The following is a 25,338-nucleotide window of genomic DNA, read 5'->3' as shown; positions in this document are numbered from 1 at the left end:
CCCTCAATCCATGTCCTACGTGGTTCTCTCAATCTTAATCCCCATTTTACAGATGAGAAAACTGAGGCACAGAGAAGTGAAGTGGCTTTCCCAAGGTAACACCTCAGGCAGGTGGCAGAGCTTGGATTAGAACCTGGATTCCCTGAACCCCGGGCCATGTTTTTGTTACGGTCAGCCTGAAGAAAACATTTATAAGCACTTATTTTCTCAAATATAAATACCATAAGAGGGTGTATTAAGTTCTTCTTAATGAGAAGCATGCATTGAAATTCTTTGCATCTGGCCATGGCACCCTGCAGATTTTTGTTTTTTGTCTTTATGCTATTTCTGTGGTTTTGTTTCATCTCTCCCTATTTGTCTGTCACCAATCTCCTCTATCCATTTTTATTATGAGATAGTGAGCCCCCGAGGGCAGAAAACTTCTAGACTGTTAGTCCATTGTTGGGAAGGGACTGTCTCTCTATATGTTGCAGAATTATACTTCCCAAGTGCTTAGTACAGTGCTGTGCACACAGTAAGTGCTCAATTAATACGATTGAATGAATGAAACATGTCTAATGCCCTTTCAGAGTATTCTTTCCCAATATTTGGCCTAGTAAAAAAGCACGGGCCTGAGAGTTAGAAGGACCTGGGTTCTAATCCCTGCTCTGCCACTTGTGTGACCCCGGGCGAGTCACCTAAATTCTCTGTGCAACCATTACGTCTTCTGTTAAATGGGGTTGACCATGAGTCCCTGAGGGACATGAACTGTGTTCAACCTGATCAGCTTGTCTCTATCTACCGCAGTGCTTAGTACAGTGCCTGCCGCATAGTTAGCACTTAACAAATACCATAAAAAACACCTAAAAACCTTTGCGCACAGCTCTGTACCAATAAGCACTTGATAAACACTATTATTACTACTACTACTACTGTTCAATAATAATAATGGTATTTATGTGCTTACTATATGCCAGGTACTGTACTAAATGCTGCTGTGGAAAAAAGCAAATCCAACTGGACACAGTTCCTGTCCCAGGTAGGGCTCACAATCTCAATCCCCATTTTGCAGGTGAGCTAACTGAGACCCAGATACTTTAGATGACTTGCCCCAGGTCACACAACAGACAAGTAGCAGAGCTGGGATTAGAACCCAGGTCCTTCTGACTCCCGGGTTCATGCTTTTTCACTAGACCAAGTATTGGGAAAGAATACTCTACATAGTGTTGTCCAGTGTTCCTTAGATTCAAGATTGCAGTTGATTCCATTTCCTCTCTAGACTGTAAGCTCGTTGTGCTTAGGGAATGGGTCTGTTATATTCTTGCGAGTGCTTAGTACAGTGCTCTGCACACGCACTTAATAGAAGCAGTGTGGCTCGGTGGGAAGAGACCGGGCTTGGGAGTCGGAGGACGTGGGTTCTAATCCTGGCTCCGCCACTTGTCAGCTGTGACCGTGGGCAAGTCACTTCACTTCTCTGGGACTCAGTTACCTCATCTGGAAAATGGGGATTGATTATGAGCCACAAGTGGGGCAACCTGATTACCTTGTATCTACCGCAGTGCTTAGAACAGTGCTTGGCAAATGGTAAGTGCTTAACAAATACCATTATTATTATTCTTCAAGTGCTTAGTACAGTGCTCTGCACATTGTAAGCTCTCAATAGATATGATTGATGAATAGATATAATTTGTTTTTATAGAACGCTCTTTTGGTGAGCACATAATTGTTCTGTGTTTCAGTGAAAAAGGTGCTGCCCCTCTTTGGCATAGAGGTACTTTAGTTGATAGCAACAAGCATCCTGGATTCTCCAAACTGAAATCTGGCCACCATGGAGTTCTAATGGATCCACCAGGTTATACAGAGAACTGGGCCCAGGCAGTGTTTTGCCCTGCTCTAGGTCATGGCAACAGGTCCATTTTCATTTGCGGTGCTTCTGTTTAAGGGGGCAGAGGCAACAGTGGTGGCTTCCTAATCAATCGATATTTAATGACTCTTTGCAGAGCACTGTACTAAGCACTTGGAACAGTACAATACACCAGAGTTGGTAGGTTCCCTGGCCGCAAAAAAAAAATGATGGCATTTCATCATCATCATCATCAATCGTATTTATTGAGCGCTTATTATGTGCAGAGCACTGTACTAAGCGCTTGGGAAGTACAAATTGGCAACATATAGAGACAGTCCCTACCCAACAGTGGGCTCACAGTCTAAAAGGGGAGACAGAGAACAAAACCAAACATAGTAACAAAATAAAATAAATAGAATAGATATGTACAAGTAAAATAGAGTAATAAATATGTACAAACATATACATATATACAGGTGCTGTGGGGAAGGGAAGGAGGTAAGATGGGGGGGATGGAGAGAGGGACGAGGGGGAGAGGAAGGAAGGGGCTCAGTCTGGGAAGGCCTCCTGGAGGAGGTGAGCTCTCAGCAGGGCCTTGAAGGGAGGAAGAGAGCTAGCTTGGCGGATGGGCAGAGGGAGGGCATTCCAGGCCGGGGGTCGATGGCGGGACAGGCGAGAACGAGGCATTTATTAAGTGCTTACTATGTGCAAAGCACTGTACTAAGTGTTGGGGAGGTTACAAGGTGATCAGGTTGTCCCATGGGGGGGCTCACAGTCTTAATCCCAATTTTACAAATGCGGTGACTAAGGCCCAGAGAAGTGAAGTGACTTGCCAAAAATCATTCATTCAATCGTATTTACACGGCTGACAGTTGGTGGAGCCGGGATTTGAACCCATGACCTCTGACTCCAAAGCCCGAGCTCTTTCCACTGCGCCACGCTGCTTCTCTTACAAGAAGCTCTTACCTAAGCTTCTCCCACAAGAAGCTTAAGGTCTACAGACGAAAACCACATTGCAAATCCAGGCTAGACTCCTGTGTGATACAAGTGATTACAATTCCCGCATTGGCCTCCACCATGCCCGATGATAATAGAAATCAGTATTTTGCAGGATCTTGGCTTTATTGTCTGTCTCCACCACTTGTCTGCTTTGTGACCTTGGACAAGTGACTAAACTTTTCTGCGTCTGTTACCTCATCCATACAATGGGGATTAAGACTGTGATGTGAGCCTGATCTACCCCAGTGATTAATTCAGTGCCTGGCACATAGTAAACACTTAGCAAATAGCATTTAAAAAAATAGGGGAAAATTGACAAGAGGGTGAAAATTACTGCAAGGATGTTCAATAAAATAGTTTGATGTTGCCCCCTGGTGGTGCCCTGTCTTTTTTTGCCTTTCCTGTATTGAATCTTGGGCTAACCCCCAATTTTTGAAGTTTTTGCCCCATTTGTTGAATCTCCAACTCCTTAAATAGCAAATTTGCATTCCCTCCTGAGTGCCCTTTTGTGGCAGTTAGGTCTGGAATTCACCTCTTTCTAGGCATTGGCTCTATCTACTGTATATTGTTGCCTAGTTACTGTCTAGAGACAAAGCTGGCCTCTTAAATTCCTCGAAGCTTTTTGTCTTGACATCTGCCTGTGGTGGCTATTTTTCCTTGTTTCAGCTGGTCAGTCCCCAGTCTAGGACTGGTACGGTTCGAGGGGTAGAGGTAGCCCTGCCCCAGCAGAACTTGCCTTGTTGGAGTGGTCCTACTTATGCTAGCCGGATTAGGAGGCCAGTGACTGCCACTGGACCCAGCAGATATTACTATGGCCACTTCAGCCACAGCGGTAATGGTGGGGTAGCTCTGGCCTCTGGACTGTAAGCTCGTTGTGGGCAGGGAACTTGCCTATCAACTCTGTTGTACTCTACTCTCCCGAGTGCTTAGTACCAGTGCTATGCACTTTGTAAGTGCTCAATAAATGTGATTGACTGGCCCCATCTCCACTCCTTCTGCCCCCATTATGGTTGCTATGTAGACTTCTGCGTTTTCCTCCTGTCATAACCAGGTACCAACCCAGTAGCCTAAAGCAGGACAAGTAGACTCGACAGAAGGTCATTTGGGTCAACAGTCAGTCATATTTATTGAGAGCTTGCAACCATATCCTCAAAAGGGTAACTACCTTGCCTATTTTGGGACATCTCTATTAGATCATAAGCTTCCTGAGGGCAGGGGTCACATCTACTAGTTCTGTGGTGCTTGACCCCCATTTTACACCCACAAAAGTATTTATTATAGTAGTCTGCACACAGTAGTCACTCAGTATTAATGCTATATTGATATCTGTTCATCCTAGCCTGTGTTCTTGTAGTTTGAAGCATTTTCAGTTTCATTCCTTTTGTGCCACTTGCACTGTGGGCAGGAATGTCTACCAACTGAGTTTTACTCTCCCAAGCACTTAGTATGGTGCTCTGTACACAGTCAGCACTCAGTAAATGATTGACAGACTTGTACTTTCCTATTCTGTCATGGTGTCAGCAACTCAGTGATTTCATAGAGAAGTTAATCATCATCCTGAAACCAAGAACATTTTTGTGCAGATTTAGATGTAATAGCCTAAGGAACATGTTTCCTTATTTTAGACATGGATTCAGTGAGATACAGTCCACATTTTGTGAGATGAACTTGGATGATATAATAATGATGATGGTATTTGTTAAGCCCTTACTTTGTACCAAGCACCGTTCTAAGCGATGGTGTAGATACCAGGTTATCATGTTGTCCCACGTGGGGCTCATGGTTTTAATCCCATTTTACAGATGAGGTAACTGAGGCACAGAGAAGTTAAGTGACTTGCCCAAAGTCACACAGCTGACAAGTGGTGGAGCTGGGCTTAGAACCCATGACCTCTGACTCCAGAGCCAGTGCTCTTTCCACTAAGGCACACTGCTTCTCTGTCACAGTGTTATCGAAGTGCTAAAGCATATCTCCCGGGGTTCCAGGGGAGACTACACACATGCTTTTGTTGTAATGCCTTTGGCAGGGAAGGTTTTAATTCAGCAATTCATAAATATCATTAATTCCTACTTTGTAAACATGATCTTTTCAAGGTATAAAGTGTCTTAGTCATATTGGTTAATCAGCCCTTCTACACTTAAAAAATAAAATTCATTATGCCTGTTTGCACATTTCCAATCTATGGAGCCATTAGACATTAAACTCTGTTAATGAGAAGACTACACTGAACTGATCTCAGGAACTGTAACTGCAATAAATACTCTCCCGAAGAATATTGATTTCTCTGCTTGGATGTACTTACACACTGGTAGCATAGACCTCTTAATCCCTGTAATGCTTTATCCCTGAGAATCTCATTACACTATCTTTTTTAAAAGATAATCAGAGTCTCTGCTTCGGCGAGATTTCAGATGAGATTTATATAGGAAAGTTAACTAACAAGCCAGTTAATTGTGACTAATAAGTTAAGAACCTATTGAAACTTTGCTAAAAAACTGCAGTAGCAGACTCTGTTTCCAAAATTTCTTTTTGACAATCATCTTTTTCAAATTGGGCATGTCCAGTTAAACTGATAAGGGCCCTTAGGGCTGTCGTTGAGCATATCCTATTTCTCTGATTATTAAAGACAATCTGGAGAGAGTCAGAAGAGAAATAAATCGGTGGTACTTATTGAGTGCCCACTGTATATGAAACACTATATTAAGTGCTTGGAGAAAGTACATTATAATAGAGCTTGTAGACATTCCTGCCCACAGGTCAGTAGGAATGGAATTGACTGGTCAGGACATCTATGATAGGGATCAATTGAATCCTGGCAGTCCAGGATTGGGGCAAGGAACAAAGTTGGAAAGGAGGGTGGTCTAGAGGAAAGAGATGAGGGGGAAACCCTGAGGACAAAATCACCTTGCACTAGTCCACTGCTTAGAACAATGCCTGGCACATAACACTTAACAACTGCCATCGTTATTATTCTTACAGGTGAAAATGGCTCAAATGAAATCACATCAATCAGTGGTATTTATTGAGCACTTATTGTGGGTGGAACACTTTACTAAGTGAAGTAATGTGGCCAAGTGGATAGAGCAGGGGCATGTGAGTCAGAGGACCTGGCTCTGCTTGTCTGCTGTGTGACCTGGGGCAAGTCACTTCTGTGGACCTCAGTTACCTCATCTGTAAAATGGGGATTAAGGCTGTGAGCTCCAACTAGGACAGGGATTGTGTCCAGCCTGATTAGCTTGTATCTATCCCAGCACTTAGAGTGCTTGACACCTAGTAAGCGCTTAACAAATACCACTGTTGTTATTATTATTGGATAGAATAATAAAAGTTGCTAGACACATTCCCTGCCCACAGTGAGTTGAATGCTTTCTTCACCTCACCTGGTCCTACATGCTCCTCCAACTCTAATCTTATAATAACTCAATTTTCTGTCCTCAATTCCATTTATCCTGCCCTTGCCTGGAACTCCTTTCTCTTTAATTCCAACAGACTACAGCTCTCCCGTTAATTAAAATCCTCCTGAAACTGTACCCACTCCAGAAGTCTTCCTTGATTAAATTTCATCACTCTGGACATGTAGGTGCCTTTGCCTGCTGGAGCCCATCCCACCCACTTTACTGCTCTAGTCGCAAACTGCTCACTCTGCCTCTATATGGACTCATGCAACTGACCACTTGCCCACATTTTCCCTCTGGCCTGGGACTCTATACCCCTTCAAATCTGATAGCTCATTGTTCTCCCCATATTCAAAGCCCTACAAAAATCCTATCTCTTTCAACAAGCCTTTTCTGACTAACCTAAAGCATCTTGGCCTAGTAAATAGAGTACAGGCTGGGTAGTCGGACCTGGGCTCTAATTCTATCTCTGCCACTTGTCTGTCATGTGTCCTTGGGCAAGTTACCTCGCTTCTCTGTGCCTCACTTAACCCCTCTTTAGAAGGGGCATTAAGATTATAAGACTGCCCCTGTGTGGGACAGGGACTGTGTCCAACCCGATCATCCTGTATTCATTCATTCATTCAATCACATTTATTGAGCGCTTACTGAGTGCAGAGGACCATACTTAGTGCTTGGGAAGTACAAGTCGGCAACATATAGTGACGGTCCCTACTCAACAATGGGCTCAAAGTCTAGAAGGGGGAGACAGACAACAAAACAAAACATATAGACAGGTGTCAATCGTCAGACAAATAGAATTACAGCTATATGCACATCATTAACAAAATAAATAGAATAGTAAATATGTGCAAGTAAAATAGAGTAATAAATCTGTACAAATAGATACAAGTGCTGTGGGGAGGGGAAGAGGGTAGGGCGGGGGGATGGGGAGGAAGAGAAGAAAAGGGGGGCTCAGTCTGGGAAGGCCTCCTGGAGGAGGTGAGCTCTCAGTAGGGCTTGCACACAGCCTTCAGCCCAATGGCACTTATGTGCATATCCATAATTTATATTAATGTCTCTTCTCGGTAGCTAGGTAAATGAACATACCTACCATTTCAGCATTGTCAGCATTCAATAAATACCACTGACTGTGTCTAATTTTCCTCTTGATCCCATCATATAGATTTTATGTCTACCTGACTCACCCATTAGATTCATATCTCTTTAAGGGCAGGGACTGTCTTGCACCCCCTTAATGGTATTTATTTATTGGAAACATAACTAGAGGGAGTTATGGGGTAAAGTTAGGGTTTTTTTAGGATGGGAATGCATGAACATGTTTGAAAGCAGTGGGGAAGAAGGTGTGTGTGTGTGTGTGGGTGTGTGTGTGTGTGTGTTGGGAAAACTTTAGGGCAATATTGGAATTTTTTATTTCTTTTCAGAATTCAATTTGAAAGCTTACATATATTGTATAGTCTGGTGTTTATTCTGATCCAGTGAACATAGTGCATATAAACATACAACATCAGTTTGTATGCAAGACAGCTTAGATATTCTGAAGGTCATATCTACAACTGATTGTGGCACCCTGAAAATGCAAAGCTCTTGGAATAAACAAGAGGACTTTCTAAAGCAAAGGGAAAAAGTTTGGGAAGGAGGGCCAGAGATGTGTAAGGGAAAGAAATGGGACATTCAGAGGAAACATTGAAAAGCAGTGTGGCCTAGTGGAAAGAGCATAGGCCCTGGGTGTTGGACGACCTGGACTTTAATTCTGACTGACATTTTCCTGCTTTGTGACCTGGGGCACATCACTTAACTTCTCTGGGCCTCAGTTTCTGCAACTGGAAAATGGGGATTTAATATCTGTTTCACCTCTCTTATTAAGACTGTGAGTCCCATGTGGGAAAGGGACTGTGTGGTAGGGACTATGTCCAACTTAATTAGCATGTATCTACCCCAGTGCTAAGAACAGTGCTTGACACACAGCACTAAGCAGATAATGATCAGAACCTTGGATAATTGCCTGGAAAAATCTATTGACTTTTTTTTTAAGCTAGTGGTTGGGATTTTTGTATACCAAAACCCATAGTTTTAAAATAGTGAACTCTAGTGCTCAAAAGCAACCTTTTCTCCATAATAAATTCTGTATGATATAAGCCATTAAATAACATACTTGTTTATGCAAAATGGAAATGCATGACAACAGGAAATGATGATTTAATCCAATGTAAGGATGTGTTGGAAGTTCAATTGGATTGAAGAAAAGGTCAGGGCATGGTGACCTAATTGATGTCTTAATGCATTTTGAGGAATTAGAAGGCCAAAAATGAAGACAGATAATTTAATGCAGAGAACCAAATAAGGTATCTCTTGAATTGCAAATGAATATAATTTGAACATAGGTGTGAAAAACATTGAGTGTTCAAATTGGAGGTCACTGGGTAGTTGAGTAGGCAATTATGAGTCTGTCCTGAATGAGTATGAATCCATATTAAAGAACAGGTATTACGTGCTTTTATAGATCACTCCTTTTTTTGGATGTGCAGAAATTTCTTTTGATTTTTATCGAATGTATAGTGACATCTGATCTTGGGTTGCATTCCAGTAACATTTTTTTCATGTTTCTTGTATCAGTAGCAATTTGGGGAAAAGCTCTTTAACCTGAAGCTAATCATTTTAGAGTAAATGAACACCCATGGTTATGATTCAATTAATAAACTTTATAGGATATTCTATCAAACAGAGATGTTGGAGAGCTGGGTTGCAGTGGGATGGGAAGGAGAATAGGTATAGAGAAGAGAGCCAGTGGTGAGAGGTTTCTCCTTTGCAGAGAAGAATAGGCAGTGACTGGAGATCTTGAGAAGTAGGAAAACACCCACAGAATCATCGATAGTATTTATTGAGCATTTACTCTTTGCAGAGCACTGTACTAAGCACTCAGAGTACAGCATAACAGAGTTGGTAGATATATTTTCTGCCCACAGCAAGTTTATGATCTAGAGAACAATATTTCAGAATGCTACAAGTTAGTGATGTTAGTAGTTTAATGCTTGGCCCAGAGTAAGTAGAATAATAGATACTGTCATTCTTCTTATGAAATATGACCATCTTGACTATAATTCAAGCAGTGTAGAGATGTTGTTTTCACTTTAAAACTCAACTGAATCTGTGTCATGTTGGACTGTGGGAGGAAGAGTAGGGAAATACGAAATCAGTACCATTTCCAGTGGCTTCTTTTATCACACTCTTTTCTCCTCCAGAGCTCATTGTTCTTGACTTTCCACTAAGATAAATGACTATGGTTATGGTTCAATGAATACATTTTATAGGATATTCTATGTGAGATAAAGATGATATTGGGCCTGATTAGTAGTTCAGTACTCAGCACATTTTAAACGTTTAAAGATGCTATTATTATTATTATCATCATCACCAGTATGAAACATGACAAAGTGAATACATATTGTTTTCACTTTAAAATTCACTAAACTGAACCTTTTTCATATGGATTGTGGAAGGGGAAAAAGAAAATCAGTAGTATTTTCATTTCCAGTGACTTCTTTAACCACTCTTTGCTCCCCCAGAGCTCTTCTTTATTCTTGACTTTATTCATTCCCCAAGCCTGGAACCCTGTTTCCTTTCAATCGCACTGGACAGCAGCTCTCCTCTTCAAAATCCTCCGGAAATATTTATTCCTTCAGGAAGGAATTCTCATCACTTCATTCCCGTGAACATTCTACTTATAAATACTTTTATGCTTATTGCCCATATTAGAGTGTAGCTCCTTGTGGGCAAGGAATGCACTATTCTTCTAGACTGTAAGCAATTTTTTGGGTGTGCAGTATGTTTGTCATCTCTATTTTATTTTACTTTCCCAAGAATTATTCTTTGTTGTCTATAACTTCTCACAGTCTTGTGAAATCTACACTTTCCTGATTTGAGCTGGAGAGGGCAGAAGGGCAGAAGCAGAGGACATAGAAAGGTGAGTTGAATTTATCACACTAAACAATATAAATTTGAACTCATAAGTTCAGGACTTGGTCCATTATTCTCATCATTGGGGTAATTATAAGTTCTCTGGTGAAGCATTTTCTTTTCCTCTCTGCTTATGAGCAATTGATTATTTTTATATGACCACACAGTGAGTCACCATTAATTTATTCTTCTGGCAGGAACATTATACTAACCACTACCTACCAACATGTCTATATGAACTATGTTTATGTGAATTTCAGGCTTGTGCTTCTAGTTAGCCCATCAATCTACAAACAAATTAGTAAAATGGTTGATTGCAAGTTACACTGAGTCAATTTTGGTTCCAGGAAAAGATTTCATCCACACTTAGCAAGAAATAGTACAACATTATGGTACAAAGACTTAGTTCTGATTTTAGTAGATTAATTTGACTATAACAGTTCATCTCTTATCAGTCCAATAGCACTGAAGCAATGCTTTTACCATATCATATCCTGAATGATAAAAGACCACAGAATACCATGAAGTGTACCTCCTGATTGAATTGAGTCCAAATGATTGACAGCTGCTGCCTGGAGATGCTAGTGTTTTATATAAATCAGTGGTATCTAATGAGTGCTTATGCAGGGTACTGTATTAAGCACCTGGGAGAGTACAGTAGAGTTAATAGACACAGTCTTTGCTTTCAAAGAGATTACACTCTACTGGGGTAGACAGACATTACACTAAATTATAGGTAGCAGAAGTAACAGAGCATAAAAGTATGTATATAAATGCTGTGGGGGATTAGCCCCTGCGGGCTTAGGCAGGGCATAGGAGATGCACTGGGAAAGACATAGGAGACACAGAAAGGAAGGAGAATCAGGTGGGGAGACAAGCAAGTCAGGATAGGTTTCCTAGAGAAGCCTAGGAAGAAACCTGGAGGAGCAGCGTGGTTCAGTGGAAAGAGCCCAGGCTTGGGAGTTCTGACTCCCAATTTGGGAGGCCATGGGTTCTAATCCAGGCTCCGCAACTGTCAGCTGTGTGAACTTTGGGCAAGTCACAGAGTGCCTCATCTGTAAAATGGAGATGAAGACTGTGAGCCCTACGTGGAACAACCTGATCATCATCATCATCAATCGTATTTATTGAGTGCTTACTATGTGCAGAGCACTGTACTAAGCGCTTGGGAAGTACAAATTGGCAACTTATAGAGACAGTCCCTACCCAACAGTGGGCTCACAGTTTAAAAGGGGAGACAGAGAACAAAACCAAACATACTAACAAAATAAAATAAATAGATATGTACAAGTAAAATAAATAAATAGAGTAATAAATATGTACAAACATATATACATATATACCTGATCACCTTGTATACCCCCCCATGCTTAGAACAGTGCTTTCCACATAGTAAGTGCTTAAAAATGCCATTATTATTATTATTATTATTATTATTGTTATTAGAGATGTGATTTTATTATTATTGTTAGGGCTTTGAATATGGTGGCCTGTTGGATATTAAGAGAGAAGGAGTTCCAGCAGCACAGAGACAGGTGGTGAGGAAGGCAAGAGCAACTTTCAGTAGGTTGGTATTAGAGGAACCAAGCATGCAAGCTGAGGGTTGAGGTGGGATGGAAGGGAGGATAGGTAGAGAGAAGAGAGCCACCTTTAAGAGGTTCCTGCTTTGCAGAGAAGGATAGGCAATGATTAGAAATCTTGAGGAGTAGGGAAACATGCACAGAATAATCAATAGTATTTATTGAGCACTTACTGTTTGCAAAGCACTATTAATAAGCTCCCGAGAGTACAGTACAATAGAATTGGTAGACACATTCCCTGCCCACAAGAAGTTTATGACCTAGAGAATGATATTTTAGGAAAATAATCCAGGAGCCGATTGAAATAAGGATTGTAGAGCCTGGAAGCAAGAGTGGTCAGTGAGAAAGCTGATGCAGTATTGAAGGCTGGATATGACATGTGCTTGAATATGGGTGGATTCCTTTCCCTCCAGTTTAACTGTAAGACCCCCATGGGGTGGGGGATGGAACATACAGTCAAGGCTGAGGTGGGAATGCTTAAAATCTATATGCCAATCAAATAAAATTACTAGCATCATTAGGGATCCTGGTTTGTTCCTGAAGAAGGGACTAGTGGTTTGTATCTCCAGAACACTTGCCCTGTCTATATGGTAAGGTACCGTTTATTTTGGAATAGATACAAGTATCTTTCTTCTGCAAGAAAGGTCTCTGTAAAAAAAGAAAAATCTGAAGCTTTCAGTCATGGCCATGGTTCATTTTAGAAATCTCTGGACTTTTAGGGAACAATGGAATTTATCTTTTGTTTTCATCCTTTCCATTAACCAAATAATTTTAAAATAGGAAAAATGACCACTCGTCTTGGATTGTGACAAGGGGTAGGATAAGTAATTGAAAAGCAGCACGACCTAATGGATAGATCATGGGCCTGGGACACGAAAGGACCTGGGCTTTAATCCCATCTCTCCGACTAGTCACCTATGTGACCTTGGGCAAGTCACTTAACTTCTCTGAGCCTGTTACCTAACCTGTAAAATGGGTATGAAGATTATGAGCCCCATGTGAAACATGGTCTGTGTCCAACCCAATTAGCTTATTTCTACCCCAGGGCTTAGTACAGTGCCTGGTACTTACTAAGCACTTAACCAATACCATTAAAAAAAAGTTATTCCCTTTCAGGAGTTTATGGTGTGGGAAACACACTGTGACTTAGAAATAGCAGAGATAGGAGAAGGATTTTTGAGTATTGACTTAGGTTTATAAATCAATAGATATAGAAGTGAGGCAAGTGAGAGTGTTGAAGTGGAAAGTTGTTGCAGAGTCCTGAGGTGGTCACTGGGGGATGTGAACCCAAGTTACCTCTAGTAACTTAAAAAAAAAATACCTTCCATGCTACCACCTTGTCTATTTTCTGGTGCATCTTTGTCCTTTTGCCTCTTACGTATCTAGTCTGCTTTTTGATCTAAGGTGGGCTTTTTGAGCAAGCTTTCCCTATTTGAAGAGGGAAAAAAAGAAACTTCAAAAACCGCATTTCTTCAGTCAGGAAGATTTTGGCTTTTGACTTTTGTTCGTCCATCTAAAGAATGATGTCCTCCGATGCTCATCTAAGGGACTTTTAAAACTGTCAGGCCGATGTTTCTTAGTCTGTCAGATTCTCCCCTAGGGTTACTTGTGCTGATGCTCGAGAGCCAGGAATGAATGCAATATATGTAATGCAAAGCCAATTTGATTCTCCTCCAGGGGAGAATGAGGTACCCCCAGCAAATTGAAGATGGGGAAAGGGGTAGAATAATCCTTCTCATTTTCCAACCCAAGCCCTTTATTCTGTGACCACAGTGTATATTTATAGTTTCTACGCATAAGTTTGAATGGAACAATTCCAGTATCTGATTACTCTTCCCACCTTCAAAACCTTATTGGAGAAGCAGCATGGCTTAAGCACAGGCCTGGGAGTAAGAAGGTCATGAGTTCTAATCCTGACTCTGCCACTTGTTTGCTGTGTTGCCTTGGGCAAGTCCCTTCTCTTCTCTGTGCCTCAGTTACCTCATCTGTAAAATTGGGATTTGACTGTGAGACGCACATGGTACAGAGACTGTGTCCAACTTGATTTGCTTGAATCCACCCCAGCACTTAGTACATTGCTTGGCACTTAGTAAGCACTTAACAAATACCACAGTTATTGTCATTATTATTATTATTAATTGGGATACTTGAGTTAATAATAATAATAATGACATTTATTAAGTGCTTACTATGTGTAAAGCACTGTTCTAAGTGCTGGGGAGTTTACAAGGTGATCAGGTTATCCCATGGGGGGCTCACAGTCTTAATCCCCATTTTACAGATGAGGTAGCTGGGGCATAGAGAAGTTAAGTGACTTGCCCAAAGTCACACAGCTGACAATTGGCGGAGCTGAGATTTGAACCCATGGCCTCTGACTCCAAAGCCCAGGCTCTTTCCACCAAGCCACGCTGCTTCAATATAAAGCAGTAATTGTCCTATTTAAGTGCTTTCTCTGTCTCATGTCTAACCCAGTGTCTTGGACTGTGCTTTGCACAATCGGGTCAGACTCTGTAATGGGGCTTGTAGTCTAAGGCAGAGGGAGAACAGGTATTTTGTTCCCATTTTACAGATGAGGAAAGTGAGGCACAGAGAAGTTAGATGACTTTCCCAAGGTCACATAGGCAGGTGGTAGACATGCCTAGCCCTAGTTGTGCCTGTATCTGGCCAATGGGGGCAGGGATGGCACGATCACTTGACATTATGTGGCATCCCTGCCATTCTACCCTTTGGCAGCTCTCTGTGCTCCAGCAGGAATGTGGTTGGCAGGGATGGGAGAATGACTCTGCACAAAGCACCTAACACTACCATCCATGTCTCTGGTTAGGTTTTTGGTCCTGAATCTCAGAACTCAGCCTCATCCACGAGACTGAAAGATCCATGTTGGCATGGATCACGTCTTTCAACTTGATTGTATTGCACTCTCCCAAGCATTTAATCCCCTGCTCTATGCCCAGTAAGTGCATCACTCCTGATAGACTCTATTCATGTGCTAGGTAACGTACTATGCACTGCGATAGTCAAGGTAACCAAGATAATAACAATAATGATGATGGCATTTAAGCACTTACGATGTGCAAAGCACTGTTCTAAGTGCTGGGGAGAATACAAGGTGATCAGGTTGTCCCACGTGGGGCTTACAGCCTTTATCTCCATTTTACAGATGAGGTAACTGAGGCACAAAGTCCAAAGTCACGCAAGTGACAATTGGCAGAGCTGGGATTTGAACCCATGACCTCTGACTCCCAAGTCCTTGCTCTTTCCATTGAGCCATGCAGATGCAGTCCCTGTCCCATATTGAACTCATAGTCTAACCAGGGAAGGAGGCACCTTATATTTGATTTTATTAATGATGTATATGTCTATAGTTCTATTTATATATTTTGATGTTATTGTTTTTATTTTGTTTTCCGTCTCCCCCGAGGTAAACAGAGAAGTGTAGTGACTTACCTGAGATTACACAGCAGACACGTGGCAGAGCCAGGATTACAATCCACGTCCTTTTGACTCCCAGGCTCTATCTACTAGGTCGAGCTGCTTTGCCCAAGGTCGCACAGCAGGCAAGTGGCAGAGACCAGCTCCTCTGATTCCTTTCCGTCGGACCATACTGTTTTCATGCTCTTCATAGGGATATTCTTCATCATCATCAGGCACAGTATTGAGTCCTGGAGTAAATACAAGCAAATTGGGTTGGACACAGTCCCTGTTCCACATGGGGCTCAGAGTCTTAATCCCAATTTTACAGATGAGGTAACTGAGGCCCAGCAAAGTTAAGTGTCTTGCCCAAGGCCACATAGCAGACAAGTGGCAGTGATGGGATTAGAACCTATGACCTTCTATGACTCCCAGCCTGTGCTCTATCCACTACACCATGCTGCTTCACCTATTCACAAGCCAGCAGCCCTCCCTCTTCTTGTTACTGTTGGACTAGAGGAGTGACCCGGTGTTACTTGCTATGGCAGCAGGGTGGGGTGGAGGATACACTGGGCCAGAAAAGGGCCAATGCGTTATCAGTAAATCAAGTGGATGTGCCAGTGTCACGATGCCTGCAGAGAGCTGGCAAGTGATGCCTGAGTCTAAATTGTCCATTCTGTCTGCATGGCACAATCCCTGCTTGTATTTGGGCCTTAATCTTAGTTTGTCTGATAGACATTTGGACCAAACTCAAACTTTCTCCCCAGAAATAGCCCTGGTCCGACAGACAGAGCCGCTGCTTTCCATTGAAACATTCGTGTCTTCTATTCTGTTTGGCATCCTTGTTAGCATTCATTCAACCCTATAAGCAGGAAGGCTGTTTTCACATTCAATTAAGACAAAGTTTGTTCTGATATTTATTAGTAGTTTATTCAGTGTCAAGCACTGTGCTGAACTCTAGGGATAAGCACCAGATGATCAGATCAAATGCGGATTATGACCCAGAGGGGGCTCACAAGCTAGGCACTAGGGAGAATATGGGAAACTAAAAGGATGAGATACTGTACTTTTCCAAAACAAATGGATGAATAGCAAATCTTTTAAATATAGGTGATTGAAAGGTTTTATTTTTCCATTTTATTAATCTAATTCCATCTCTCTGACGCTGTGGAATCTCAATACTTTAGAATTGCTATGTGCTTTGCACATAGTAAGCACTTAAATGCCATTATTATTATTATTATTATTATTATTATTATTATTTAGAAAATCCATGGCATCTTTGAACTGAAAGACACTTCAATAAGTCAGTGGTCCTACCTCATGTCACTTAAACTATCCAAGACAATCTGTAATTTAGCTTTTAAAATGGTTGATGAAGAGGAAGAAAGTCATGTAGGGCCTTAGGTAACTTGCTATCGTGCATTATCCTGAAGCAGCATGGACTAGTGGATAGAACACAAGTCTGGGAGCCAGAAAACCAGGGCTCTAATCCCCGCTCTACTGCTTGCCTGCTAAGGGAGACCTTGGGCAAGTCACCTGACTTCTCTGTGCCTCAGTTTCTTCATCTGTAAAATGAGGTTTTAATACCTGTTCTCCTTTGGTGAGCCCCATGTGGGGCAGGCACTGTGGCACATATTATTATTTATTATCATCAGTATTATATTTTTAAGCACTTGCTATGTGTCAAATACTGTTTGAAGTGCTAGGGTATCACCATTCTTCCTCTTCTCATCCTGTTTAGCTGTGTTGCAATGAACAATACTTCCATGTTTGTCAGCTGACTGCCTTTCACATCTGCCCTTGACAACAAAGGCCAAGAATTGTGCAAAAGTTGAAAAGAAAAAAGACATTGCACCCATTCTAATAGCTTGATAAATAGTTGTTTTTAAGCTATTTTAGCTTAATTGATTTTTCACATTTGGACTTTTGTACGTTTCACTAATAGTGGTTATTTAAAATAAATATGCATATGTTTGTACTGATGGTGAAATTCTCTCTCCATCTCTCTCTAACTTCCCCCCCCCCCACACACACACAGATGTCCTCCTGTGCTTCATTATAATCAATATAGGACAATTAGCTTTTTAATAAGTGATTGCACTTAAATGTTAGGCAACTTAGTCTTGGTACTAGTTGTGATTTTTTGATGGCAGGAGGGAGAACAGAAATATTTTATTTGCAGAGAACTGAAAATTGCTTTGTTTGTGTTGGAAAATTAAAGTTAGGTAGAATATATATTTTACTAGCTCTCCTCCTGATGAATTATGATACACTTTTGTTATTTCTGCCACTTGTACAGCATCCATCAAATCCTGCAGTCAGCATCTGCAGTAATTATCTTGTCCTGTACGGTCCCTTCTAATTATTTTAAAAGACATTTCCAGGGCAAGATTCATAAAACACTTTTACTACAGCAGAGAAAACGGTCAATAAATTAATTCAATTACCTTGTTGAAAGTATTACCTCACTTTGGGGCATCTTTAATTTTGTACCACTTTTTTATCCAAAAGACACAAAAATATAAAATATGTCTTATATAGAAATGTCAATGTGGCATTTAGGAATAGAAGTGCCGGATGAAATTGTGCTATTTTTAAATTAGAGGAAAATCATTGCACCCCCACCCCTATTTTGGTGAAGGTTCAGTTCTCTGGTGTCCCCTAGATTCTTAGAGTCTTTCTTGAACTTGGAATATGCTGTAAACTAACCAATGCTTGCATTTAGGAGAATGCATTGAAAAGGAAATAATATAAAAGCTGCCTGGTCCAGGCTCTTAAAATCTCTGAAGGCGGTGCCACTGTAATCTTCATACCACCCCTTAGGGAAAGAGGGGAAACCTTTCAGGTTGCAGTCATTGCTAATGACAACGCAGCGGCTGGGAAGAAAGCATTAATTTCTTTGAGTAGCATTAGGATTCAAGCCTCCTGCTGTGTTCACCAGTTACTCGCTCTGCACAGCTGCCTTCTCAGCTGGGTACCCTAAATCAGCACTGTGTAGACAGGCAGAAATGACCAGAATGCATTTATTCATGGAGACAATTTCCTTCATAATGATAGAAAGGTAGGGCTCAATCAGTGTTCCAGGCTTCTGTTTTCCAACTGCCCTGTGACTATTTCTTTTTCCCTCAATCATGCAGAAGCAGCTCACAAATTTCATCTTGGAATTTTAAAAAAGATGGTGGTGAAAGGCTGACCTTTCAATATGTTTGTTCAAACAATCAGCCTGAAGGAATAATCAAGAGTATTCTTAAAATGTGTTCAAGCACATATATCTATTTATATATTCATGGATCTTAGCCGTCCTTCAGGGTACAAAGACACTGATGCTGAGGGATTTGTTCCGTGTGTTTGAATGTTGGTGAATGGACATTGGTGATCCACATTGCCTTCTCTACCTTGCGAATATAAAGGTTGTCTTTTGTCGTACAGCTACGTTTGCCCCGCTCAGTGCTTGGTGCCACTTTCATGTGTCCCTGTTTGGGTTGTGATCTTTTCAGACCATCTGTTCTCAGAGCGTTGCCCCGTATCTAATTTCTGTAGTCCGGGTTAGTCTGGCTTCTGCCGTTGTCCCAAAGGAGCACGCTGAAACCCAAGGCCTGTCTTCTTGAGGCACATAGGCAAGAAGACATGCTAAACATTATGAATTACTTTCGAGTATAAGCCCTTTCAGAGACGTGGTGAGGCCTTGGAGTCAGAGGATCTGATTTCTAATCCCAGCTCTGCCATGTGCCTGCTGTGAGACATTGGGCCAGTCACTTCACTTTTCTGGGTCTCAGTTCCCTCATCTGTAAAATGGGGTTTAAATCTTATTCCCTCCTACTTATACTGCAAGGCCCTGGTGGGACAAGGACTAAGTCCAACTTGTTTAACCTGTGCCTACCTCAGGGCTCAGAACAGTGTTTGGCCCATAGTAAGGATTTAACAAGTAATTTATTTAATGATGAAGTGTTGGTTTAGTGCTTTGGCTGAGCTGTACGCCTAAAGAAAATTGAGATTACATCTCAGGCTACACCTGGGAAACCGTACATACAACCAAAAAGTCTCATTGGCAAACTAGAACATAAAACTGTCACAAACATCTGTCACCTGGGCCACATATTCTCCAGCGATGCACTGTTTCATAGATAGTACTTGTTTAGCGGCTTCTATGTGTGGAGCACTTGGGTCTATACAAGTGAAGCAAGACCAATATTGCCTGCTTGCTCACCATCTAAATTTGGGAAGAGGAATAAACAGAACATAAAAGGTCAGCATGACTTTCGGAAGATTGGCTGAATAGAATTTGGCAATGTAATAAAAATTGTCAGTACAATAAGTGCTGGGCTAGATAGATTATCATGTATGTACAGTCTAAGTCTGTGTCCAACACGAGTAGCTTGTATCTATTCCAGCACTTAGAACAGTATTTGACACATACACAGTAAGTGCTTCACAAATGCCGTCATCAAGATAATCTGGTCAGATACAGTCCCTGTTCCACACAGGGCAGGGTGGTGGGATGTCACAATGCAGCATCAGGCTTTCTACTAAAGTGAAATAGTGTCAGGAGGCCCCTGAAGTAGTCATACCAGTCTGGTGGGGAGCAGTTAGGCAAAAGATTTCTCCTAGAGTGGAGCCTTTGTGAAGATTGGGGTACTGGTAGGCTGGAACCCAAAAAAGAGATGAACCCTTTATGAGCTAAATGCAATAGCAGCACAGCAAGGAGATGAATTCATGTGTATACAGTGTGGAACAAACTCACTTGAGCCTGAACTGAAGCAGCCCAGCTCTATCCATAAGCATGGATTAGATTTCTATGGCTACAGGGTCCTCTCAATCGTACTAAATATTGATTACCTATGGTGGGCAGAGCACTTTTCTAAGTACAATAAATTACCCAGTTCTCATCTGCAAGGTACTTAGTGAGCTGTGGAAACAATGGAGATTATAATAATCATAATAATAATGATTGTGGTAATTAAGCGCTTACTAAGTTCCAAGAGCTGTACTAAACACTGGGGTAATAATAATAATAATAATAATAATGGTATTTAAGTGCTTACTATGTGCAAAGCACTGTTCTAAGCACTGGGGTAGATACAAGGTAATCAGGTTGTCCCACGTGGGGCTCACAGTCTTCATCCCCATTTTACAGATGAGGTCACTGAGGCCCAGAGAAGTGAAGTGACTTGCCCAAAGTCACACAGCTGACAAGTGGCGGAGCTGGGATTTGATCCCATGACCCCTGACTCCAAAGCCCGGGCTCTTTCCACTGAACCACACTGCTTCTCTAGATAATTAATTCCCACAGTCTAAGTATGAGGGAAAACAAGAGATATTGAATCCCCCATTCTAAGGATGAGGAAACTGAGACATGGAGTTAAGTTACTTTCTCAAGATCCCACAGCAAAGTTTCAGGGCAGGATAAGAACTCAGCTCCTCTGACTTCCAGACTCCTGATCTTTCCATATCCCTGTGTATGTGTACATATAGTCCTGCAGTTTCTTGTCAAGTAATTTTTGTGTCATGCCATTCCTAATCACTCATTTAATCCAAGGAAATGTGCTTTTTGAGTTTTATGACAAAAGTGAAACTTAGAAGCCATTTGTAACATTAATCTTTTGTAGGGACTTTTCTCAATATACGCTTTCTGCTGTTCCGTTAGCTGGCCTTCCTGATAAGAACCCAACCACGAGCAAATATAATTACATGAACATAACCTTCCTCCGACAGATGTGGGGTTTCTTGCAATCTCTGCCAGGGGATTGGAGACTGCACAAAAATGAAACTGTTCCTCTGACATGATACCTTGTCAGTGGAGTTTTCATTGACCAAAAATATTCCACAAAGGGGGTTATTCAAGTACAAATAAAATTGTGAAATTTAAGGTTGAGCAGGCCCTGCTGGATTAAATGAAAATGAACTCAAATCTTGGCTCAAATTTAATTTTCAAGGTGGTTTCCCAGTAGATGAGGACAGTGGAAATTAGCTCAACGTGGGCTGTGAGGCAAAGCGTCTGTTGCGGAACCTGGCATGGCTGCATTCAGTTGTTGCTCGCTTTTTAAACATGTAGTGCCACTGCTCAGAAGAGAAGTTTTGGTGTTCTAAATTTAGTGCCAGATTTCCCATCATTTCAAAGCCACTCGCAGCAGTGAACCAAGGAGTCGACTGAAATCTCATGTCTGAGCCACCCATCACTGATGAGAAATCAGAGGTGACATACCCTTGCAAGTACACTCCGAGTTTCTAAATGTTGAGGGGCAGACACGGTGTGGAAAACCTCTTCTTTACCTCTTCCTTTATAGGTATCGAGAGTCGAAGGGGAAGTGAGTTTAAAGCCAAACTGTGCGCCTTCAAACAGGAGCTGAAGTGCTCTGGCTCAGGGTGGGTTAGCCACCTGTTCTAGCCTGTCTGCTGAATAAATTAGGTGGTCTCAGGGGAGTATATGCAGCTGATTAGGCCTGCCTTGTTGCTAAGACAACCATTTTGCTCTCTGCTGTATGATTTAGGCAGCCCTTCTAACTCATATTCTCCAAGGAAAATTTTCTTCCCCCAGCTTTTTGTATTTTTTTTATGTTAAGATCATGGGGATCCCAATTCTTAATAGGTGGCCTTATGACGCTTATTTTTTTTTTTCAGAAAGTGCATCTTACCATAAAAGCATTACAATCTAAATGTAGTAATGTTAGTGAGCATTAGATTAGCTCCTGGAATTCTCTCAATCCCAAATGGAATCTAAACCTGAGGTAGCAACACACAATGTAAAAGGAAAATACACATGAAGCAATTTTCCTAAGCTACATCAGACATTATTCCTATCAAGGTCACCCCTGAGCGGAGCTAATAGGTATCTGTGGATATGAGAGCCATAATTGAGGGTGGGCTCGCTCAGATCCATCAAACCATTCTGAGATCCCCAGTGGAAATGGTGATTTATCTTTCTTTTCTAGGCTAAGTGGCCATTCTCTCAAAGTGCCAAAAGATGGGAGGAGGGGGAGGGGGAAAATAGCTCTATCTGACAATATACTGAATCCACAACTTCGATGCCCCTGTTGCACTTTTACATTGATGCCACTCTATAGTTGCTACTATACAGTTCTCAGACTTTGTGCCCAGGCAGATACTCTTGTACAAATGGAAAAATCAGTGGACCTCTGTCACTGTAAAAGCACTGCCTGGTGATAATGTTTTGTACATATTTAGTACAGTAAATTTGGAGGGATTTACTTTTGGGAAGGTCACTAAGTAAACACTAGCAAAGAAGATAATGAAACGTATTATAAGTTAAGATCCTATTGATTTGACCCAGCCTGACCCATTGGTTGTTTAAAAAATATATCCCATTGAAAATCTGTTAAATCAGAAAGAAGTAGACTTCTGTTAATTTGGGGAATTAGCTCCATCAGTCATGGCTATCCCTTTGATTCCAGTGTTCGTGATCTTTTGACAAATGCCTGAGGAACTAAGCCACGAGCGTAACTAGGTAATATTGAGTAACGATTGGCAGTTGGGTTTTTGGTAATTGGTGATGCTGATTGACGTTTCATTCCAGGAGACTTGGATGACAATTTTGATCATAGTGCAATGCTAGTACATTGGTCCAGACCCTGATGCTTGTATTCGAGGCTGTATTCATTACCTTTCATATGTGCTTTGAGGTTTCAAGGCTCAAATAAGCATGGCATGCTCCAAACCTTTTTTCCTTCAATGGAGAGTGATTCTAGGATTGTAACTTCATTCGATGTTTTTATAATAGGGAAAGAGGGTGCTGTTTTCTTGGTCAGGACCTTCTATGAAATGGATTTTATAGGAACAGAAGGAGAGTAGATACTATTCTGCTGGCAAATGGGCTCATCAACAGGAAATATACTTTTCTATTAATCATACTCATGGAGTGCTTACTCTGTGCATAACACTGTACTAAGGGCTTGAGAAAGTATGAGACAAATGAGGTGGTAGACATGCTTTCTGCCCACAATGAGCTTACAGTCTAGAGGTTAGAGAATATACTCTGTGGGGAGGGAGCTTAAATATCCTGCAGTTGTGTGATTTGCTTTATATTTGTGTGTTGAATTTTATTTAGGTTTAGCTCAATAAATATCATTAGTTGAGGTCAGTGCCAGGTTCAGTGGGAAGTTGGTTTTTGGAGAAACAGATTCCTATTTGTCCAGGCCCCTCTGGACAATTTAGAGCAAACTTTTTAGGAATGACTGAGGACTCAGATTCAGAAGTGATGTCAAACAGAAGTGTATAGCATAGCTCCCACTGTGCTCTGAGGTTGGTATGGACCTCAGGCAGGTATGCCGGGTTTGGCAACCTCAAACTTAAGCATTTAGGAGTAGAGCCCATTATTTTCTCCGTAGGGACAATCAAGTCACTAGTATTTACTAACCCCTATGGTGGGCAGAGCAAAATACCGTGAGCTTGAGAAAGTACAATAGAAGAGGTGAACCTTGTCCCTGAGGAGCTTAGAGTAGTTCATCTGAGCTAAATGAAAGAAGCAAGCAGCTTGGATTAATGGATAGAGCACGGGCTTGAGTCGGAAGGCCCTAGGGTTCTAAACTCAGCTCTGCCACTTGTCTGCTTTGTTACCTTGGGCAAGTCACTTAACTTCTCGCTGCCTGTTACCTCATCTGTAAAATGAAAATTGACTGTGAGCCCCATGTAGGACATGGACTGTGTCCAACAGTAGGTGGCTGTACTAGAGAATCATTCTTTTAGTTTAGAAACTTCTGTATTGGGACAACTTGCTTTCCAGGCTAGGAAAATGAATGGTGGAGAAATGCAAGTCAAAATCTGGCACCGATTATTCTTCCTGTCTTTGATATTGTCTCAAAGTGCTGCATGCTCTGCACACAGTAAACGCTCAGTAAGTATCACTGACTCACTTTTATGACAATGTACATCAATCAAAGGAGGTTCGACAAGGAAAATATTTCATCATGTGACAATTTTTTTTGCGGTAGAACATTTTCCATTTGAGGAAATCATTCATATATATGGAGCACTTATTGTGTGTGGTGCAATGTACTAAGTGCTTGGGGAATAAAATGTTCAGCCTGTTTCCCTACTACTCAAAAAACCCCAGTGGTTGCCCATCCACCTCCACACCAAGCAAAAACTTCTCACTATTGGCTTTAAAACACTTAACCACCTTGCCCCCTCCTATCTCACCTCACTGCTCTCCCACTACATTCCAGGCCACACACTTAGTTCCTTGGTACTAACCTTCTCACTGTACCTCTATCTCACTGACGACCTCTGGCCCACATCCTACCTCTGGCTTGGAATGCCCTCCCTCCTAATATCAACCAGATAATTGCTCTCCACAGATAATTGCTCTTCAAAGCTTTATTAAAAGCACATCTCCTCCAGAAAGCCTTACTTGATTGAACCCTTTTGTCTTCTTCTCCCACTCCCTTCTGTGCCGCTCCTACTTCTTCCTTCATTAATCCTCTCGCCCTTCCCCATGGCTCAGAGAAGCAGCATGGCTCAGTGGAAAAGAGCGTGGGCTTTGGAGTCAGAGGTCATTGGTTCAAATCCCGGCTCCGCCACTTGTCAGCTGGGTGACTTTGGGCAAGTCACTTCACTTCTCTGGGCCTCAGTTACCTCATCTGTAAAATGGGGATTGACTGTGAGCCCCCCGTGGGACAACCTGGTCACCTTGTAACCTCCCCAGCGCTTAGAACAGTGCTTTGCACATAGTAAGTACTTAATAAATGCCATTATTATTATTATTATGTGTATATATAATTTATCTATATTAATGTCTGTCTAGTCCCTTTCTAGACTATGAGCTTGTTCTGGGCAGAGAATGTGTTTGTTTATATTGTACTCTCCTAAACACTTAATACAGTGCTCTGCACACAGTAAGTAAATACAATTATTAGTAATAATAATAATAATACAATATAACAGAGTTGGTAGACGTGTTCTCAGCCTACAAGGAGCTAGAGGGGAAATCAGAACTTTTGTAAATGCTTTGTAGTTGACCATCTGTATTAACCCTCCTGTAAAGGTAGAGAAATAGAAACCCATGGGAGTTGAATTTTTTAATTATTTTTTTAAGAGCATAGTGAGTCAGCATCTCTAGAATACAAGAGTAGGAACCCATTTTCCTGACTCACAGCTTGGAGGGTTTTTTTTATCCGAGAGCAGTGACTCTTTCTGTAACTCTAAGGCGCTGCAG

The sequence above is a fragment of the Tachyglossus aculeatus genome, chromosome X3, assembly GCF_015852505.1.
Source record: "Tachyglossus aculeatus isolate mTacAcu1 chromosome X3, mTacAcu1.pri, whole genome shotgun sequence".
In the NCBI taxonomy this organism is placed as follows: domain Eukaryota; kingdom Metazoa; phylum Chordata; class Mammalia; order Monotremata; family Tachyglossidae; genus Tachyglossus; species Tachyglossus aculeatus.
This window is presented reverse-complemented; position numbering follows the sequence as displayed.